The sequence below is a fragment of the Octopus bimaculoides genome, chromosome 12, assembly GCF_001194135.2.
Source record: "Octopus bimaculoides isolate UCB-OBI-ISO-001 chromosome 12, ASM119413v2, whole genome shotgun sequence".
NCBI lineage: Eukaryota > Metazoa > Mollusca > Cephalopoda > Octopoda > Octopodidae > Octopus > Octopus bimaculoides.
Genome location: NC_068992.1, coordinates 63,737,355 through 63,743,812, shown reverse-complemented (window position 1 = coordinate 63,743,812; position 6,458 = coordinate 63,737,355). Strand labels below are relative to the sequence as shown.

Below are 6,458 nucleotides of genomic sequence, written 5' to 3'. Positions count from 1 at the left end.
TGTAGCCCATCTTTTATACCGAGACAAAACAATGTACATGATAACACTTATTATTATTAATATTATTATTATTATTATTATTATTATTATTATTATTATTATTATTATTGTTGTTGTTGTTGTTGTTGTTGTTGTTGTTGTTGTTGTTGTTGTTGTTGTTGTTATTTATTGTATTTGCACAGTTTCTAACGCTGGAGATGTACTACGATGCTAGTTATTCACTACCAGTGAACTAAGGTAACACCCCTTATGTTTCGAGCACCATCCGAAGTATTCGAGCGGTTCCAAGCAGTGCTGTTTTCTGTAAGTGCTCCACCCTTATTGCAGCCCCTATTTGATCCATGTACTTCTCAAAATTGTTTACAGATATAGTATTAATTGAAAAAGAAAGCAAACGATGCTGGATCATAGATATAGCATGCCCAGCTGACAACAAGGTATGCGATAAGGAAGAAAGAAAAGTCGATAGATATGACAGGTTAACTTGGAATGTTAAGCAGTTGTGGTCGCTGAAAAAGGTGGTAGTAGTACCAATAATTGTCGGGGCCCTGGGAACAGTGAGTAAAACTTATTATTATTATTATTATTATTATTTTAATTATTATTTTCCGATTGAATTGCATTTTATTTCATCTGAACGGGTCTCAACCAGAGACCTAAGGTATATACATATTAGACGGAGAGACACTTCCTAAGAATGTGGGCAGTTGATGTCAACACAATTTTTTGAGTTTCACAGATTTCCCTGGGATCTGGTCAAAAAATTTGTTAGTACCTTTCTTGACTATTTCCAGGCTACCTATAACAACAGGGATAGTTTTGGTTTTTAATTGCTACGTCCTAGACATCTCAAACTCAAGGTCCTTATATTTCGACAGTTTTTCAAATTCTTTTGCTGAGATGTTTCTATCAGTAGGTACTGTCATATCAATTAACAGGCATGTTTTTTGTTTTAGATATTTGATGACGATGTATTATTATTATTATTATTATTATTATTATTATTATTATTATTATTATGAGAGACTCTCGGATAGTTCTTAATTACCGGTTATTCTTTACTTGAAAGCAGACAATAACAAATCACCAAAGGTTTCAAGTAGTGCCTTCTTCTCCTCTGACTCAAAGAGACAGTACTCTCCTTAGAAAGCGAGCTATACCCAACAATGCTGTCTTCTGGATCACCTTGAGCCTGACAGCAGCTCCAATATTCTTAATATGTTTTTCAAACCTCTTGGAAACTGCTCCTAATGCTCCAATTACTACTGGTATCACCATAACTTTCCTCATGCCCCATAACTTTCCTCATGCCCCATGACTTTCCTATCTCATCCCGCAGTGGCTAGTATCTCTCACTCTTTTCTGTTTCCTTACATTTCACCCTCGAATCGCCTGGTATTGCAACATCTATTATCTTTGCTTCTTTTTCATCTTTATGGACGATCACGATATCTGGCCGTCTCGCCTTTATGACTTGGTCGCATTGTATGTTAAACTCCCAGAGTATTTTGTAATGTTTGTTTTCCATTATTCTCTCTGGCTTATGTTCATACCATTGTTCGACTCTCTCGAGGTTTGCTTTACCGCACAACAGTCAGTGGACATATTTGGCCACATTGTCGTGTCTCCTTTTGTAATTCAGTAATCTTATTTTTATCACGTGCTTTCACTGCACTACCGAGTGCAGCTCCTGTGTACCTTGGGTATGCACTGTAGTTTGTTTTGGTGCCGTTTTCTCTGTATTGAAAGTGCTTTACGTGGGATGTACGCGGTGCCTAGAAGTGCTATTTTCTGTATGTTATGTACATTCGTAAGCCCTGGTGTTTTGGTTATGTATTTGTCTGAATGTTTTATAATCATGCATCATACACCTATTATTATAGGGATTGTTTCTGTTTTTAGGCTCCTGTTGTTGTTATTGAATGATGTGCGTGTAGCTATCTCTCTGTGAAGAATCTATGATTTTTATCATGCGGAAAGTGAAGTTAGAATATAGTTCTCTTTGTATAATTTTCGACAGGAAACCACTTGGGACGCGTTGCATGTCTAGCCCATGCCACGGGGGAGACATAAGATCTGTTATTACTGGACATAATTCTATTTTTCAATTTCCACTTACATATCAAGATCATTTGTTGGTACAGAAACGCATCCGTTAAAAAAAAGTAAACGTGAATACTTACAAAAAAAAAAATACTACAAAACAAACAGACAAAAATGACTGAGAACAAATTTAATTTCACAATAAAACCCACGATTTGTACACGAAAAATTAATATATCAACATTTAAATACAATATTTGGAACAATTTGAATGATACTGTTAACAACAACAAAAAAATCAAAAACAATGCATTTTGCCAAGTGGTGAAATCAAGCCCATTTAATGAAAAGTGAATGTGTGGTTTTGAGCAATACATACAGTACTTCATCAATTCTTTCGTCAGTGTTGCTAGTCAAAGAGAAGAATTGGAAATGTGTGATCTAATAGAAAAAAGACATGTTCACCACCAAAATGACTCCCTACCCGAAGTCTTTATCCAAGAGCGAGCAAGGCAGAAGGTCTCATATATCCCTGCATTTCTGAAAGCACAGGAGCTTCTCTTATATCCTCAAAGCAACAAATAAAAGTAATCTTGGCTGATGTGTGGAGCAACAACTCCCCGTCGACATGGGTAAGAATCAGGGAACAGAATGCCGGGACTTCAGAATTGCATAGTGGGTGAAAAAGTAGTGCGCACTGTTAAATCATATGTCGTGCTAATGCTGCAATATATGAGATGAATCAGTCCGAAGATCGTGAAATGCTGAACTTTGGCTCGTTGTTACCTTTGTGGCACAATACGAGCAGTAGTGAGCACCGAGTTGACTAGTGCGACAGATGGTCGGGAGGATCTGCATGGAGTTGTGCCCCATCGTGGGCGCAAAAAGAAAAGCAATGAATTTGTTGATGTGGAGTAGAAAGCATCTGTTACGCAGACGGGCACAGTGAGGTTAGAGAGGTTTTGCTCGGAGGAACTTAGAACAAAGCAGTAGAGTCCACAACAATGACAGCGGGCTATAGAAATGGGCTCCGGAAACAGCCTAAGAGATTGCCTTGCCCTCAGACGATTAGGAACCCCTGTTCTGACCATAAAAAGTGGAAACATCACAGCTTCATCGTCTTGAGACAACGAGAAGGAAATGGATTAGTTAAGGAGTATCAGAGCGACAAAGGCAGAGAAAGGAACAAAAAGAAAATGGAAAAGTATATCTGAAGGGAAGGTCAATAAAATGTGCGTGAAGCTCATCTCTTCTTGGGTATGCCTGAATTCCTATTGATCCAAATAGCAAATGACTAAATGATGGTCAATTAAAATGACCTTCAATAAGATCTGGGAAAATGTCGAATTCAGATTTTCTAGGAGATGGGGCCTGATTATAGAGGACTTTACAAAATATAGAATGCTGGTGAAAAACCACTTTACATGGTAGTGAAATTCTGTATCAAGACAGGAACCTCTTCTTCCTGCTTACTTTGACATTTCAGTTGGTTAGCTCATTGGAGCTTTCGAAACCAACCATTTTCAATAGTTGCATACGTCGTACGTGGATGTGGAAGGTCTGGATCGTGGGGTGCCCTGATCAGATAGGGGCGGCAACTTATTACTCACGTAGATGGTGTTGCCTTCATTGTTTTATACGTATGCACTTAAACACATACTCATGCACCTACAGACGTACACACACACATGGATAGATCGCTAGCCACTACACATTCTTTATTTTCTCTCCTTGTTTCTTTCTGTGTCCCTTTCTGTGGAAGAGCGTAGGCTCGAAACGTCAAAGACTTTTTCACTTCCCGAGCGTTATACTAATACATCAGTTAGTTGTCTACACCACATGTCTTCGTCTCTTGTTTTTTTGTGAATTTCCCCTTAAATATACACACACACACACACACACACACACACACACACACACACACACACACACACACACACACACACACACATATATAAATACTCGCATATGCATGTATTATATACATACATACATACATGCATGCATAAATATACATATGTATGTCATTATTCAGTTTATTTCAAGGTTTCTTGCGAATGGAGAAAGAGCCGGTTTCTAACCTAGATCCAAGGTTCTTTCACTGGAATTTCAACATCAACAACAGGTATTTTTGTATGTATGTATGTATGTTTGTATGTATGTATGTATGTATGTATGTTTACATATATGTAACCTGGGTAATACTCCCATAGTGTTATTACTCAGCTTGTACTAACGCATAGAAACAATTGTAGTGTTTTGATTAAAGCTTGTTCATTCCATCTTGTATTATAATTTTTTTATCTCTTCATATATATCTTTATATACAGGCATATATAGATATTCATCCATCCATCCATCCATCCATCTATCTATCTATCTATCTATCTATATATCTATCTATCTATCTATCTATCTATCTATCTATCTATCTATCTATCTATCTATCTACACATACATACATATATACATACATACATACATACATACATACATACATACATACATACATGTGCGCGCGTGTGTGTTTGAGTGCGCGTGTGCGACTGGGGCCTGGTGGAAAATTAAAGAAACAATATTTATTATTTATTGTTGCGCAGATAGAATGACGATGTTAACAAACACGTATCCCATGATTCCATAGTTATTTACATAAAATGACGTATTGATTCCACGTTTATTTACATAAAATGACATGTATTGATTCCACGTTTATTGACATAAATGTCCACGGAAATCAAGCCAGAGAGAGAGAGGGGGGGGGGGAGAAAGAGAGAAAGAGAGTGCGTGTGTGTGTACCTGCTTGAAACAATAGTCAAACCGCCCTCAAATCACACACCACACTGTCTTAAGTAAGGAAGAAAACAATGTCTTAGAAAAAAGATGGGGCGATGGTAACAGTTGGATTGGCTTTAATCATAAATTTACTCAAACATGGTTGACCCAGGGCTAAACAAGAAAAACAAAAAACAAAACAACTATAGAAATACAATAATATCAATAATAAAGACCACTGCGAAATGATATTAACTAATGATTTTGTCTCTAAAGTAATTGTAGCGACATCAGATCTGTTGGAACATTGTTTAGCCACCGGTCAGTTTTTGATCACAAGTCAGGATACATATCAACGGCATTCCAAATGTAACCATCCCGTCATTTTTTGTGGATATCTAGGGTGACACAATCTAATGCGTTCTTCCCTCATTGAAAAGACGGTAGGGTGTCATTTGAGGGAGATTTAATCTGTTCTGAGGAGCGATGTCAAACGATCACCTAAAAAGGATAGAAGTCAAATCACCAACAAATTATACTTTACCATTACTAAAAAAAAAAAAAAAAGGAAAAACAAAGAAAAGAAAAGAGAATAGTATGGATAATATAGTTTCTAGATAAAAAAAATATGTATGAAAAATAGACCAGGGGCTTAAACAACAGCAACAATAAAAAACAACTACAACACACACAAAATAGATATGCACATATATATATTCATATAAATCACAGTGTGTGTGTATGTGTGCATGTGTGCCCGTGTCCCTCTATGTGGATATTCGACCAGCTAGAAATAGCGGTCAAATCAGCTCCATTTCACGCCCTATTGTTTTAAAAATGAAGGACACAGTAGTAAATGTAATTATGAATACACTAAGGGTGAAAAAAAGATGGGATGGTCATGGCTGAAAATGCCCTCTGATCATAGGTTTGCTGGATCAGGGTTGGCACCGGGGGTTAAACAAAAACATCAACAACTACAACAAATAATAAAATAAAAAGAATGAACAAAAAACCAGACACATACAACTCAAACACACACACACACACACATTTATATATTGCTGGCATCACGAGTTCTTAGAAACTTCGAGAGGGTGAAACAATTCATATTGGGAACAGTGAACCTCGAAGTAGATAGAGCTACAGTAATAACGTGTAAATATATATATATTGATAGAAAGGACAACAAAAGAAAGAAAGAGACCTCGATATTATGTAAATAGAGGAATTTATCTGTAAAAATATGTGACACTTATTCGGTAGCCATGATAAAACTCTGAGTTTCGGATGCCGGGGTGGGAACCCACGCCAACATCTCTTCAGTTATCCGGCCATTGAAAACGCAGAGTGGGTCAAGACTACCGATACAGAGGGTGCTTTCGATGTGAGCATGAGGTCATATGATGGAGCAGGCATATGCGATCTTATTGGACTATTCCTACTAGATACGTTGGGCAAAACTTCTCCTGACGTACACTTCGCAATTTACAAAGATGATGCCCTAGCTTTAACCGCTAATACCAATGGACCAGCACAGGATCGGTTCAGGAAGGATATTATCCATTTGATGAAAACCTTCGGTCTTAGCATAACTACAGATACCAACCTGACGGTCGTCAACTACCTGGATGTGTCCC

At 37.3% G+C, this 6,458-nt stretch overlaps 1 protein-coding gene across 1 annotated transcript in view; it reads right to left on the bottom strand.

The window, feature by feature from the left end:
* Positions 1 to 2,218: 2,218 nt before the first annotated feature.
* LOC106881027 (mucin-5AC) overlaps positions 2,219 to 6,458 on the bottom strand; it is a 24,689-nt gene continuing 20,449 nt past the window's right edge. The window contains exon 5 of the transcript XR_008265330.1: positions 2,219 to 5,319. The gene's annotated coding sequence lies outside the window, so the exon portion shown is untranslated. The remainder of the gene's footprint in view (positions 5,320 to 6,458) is intronic.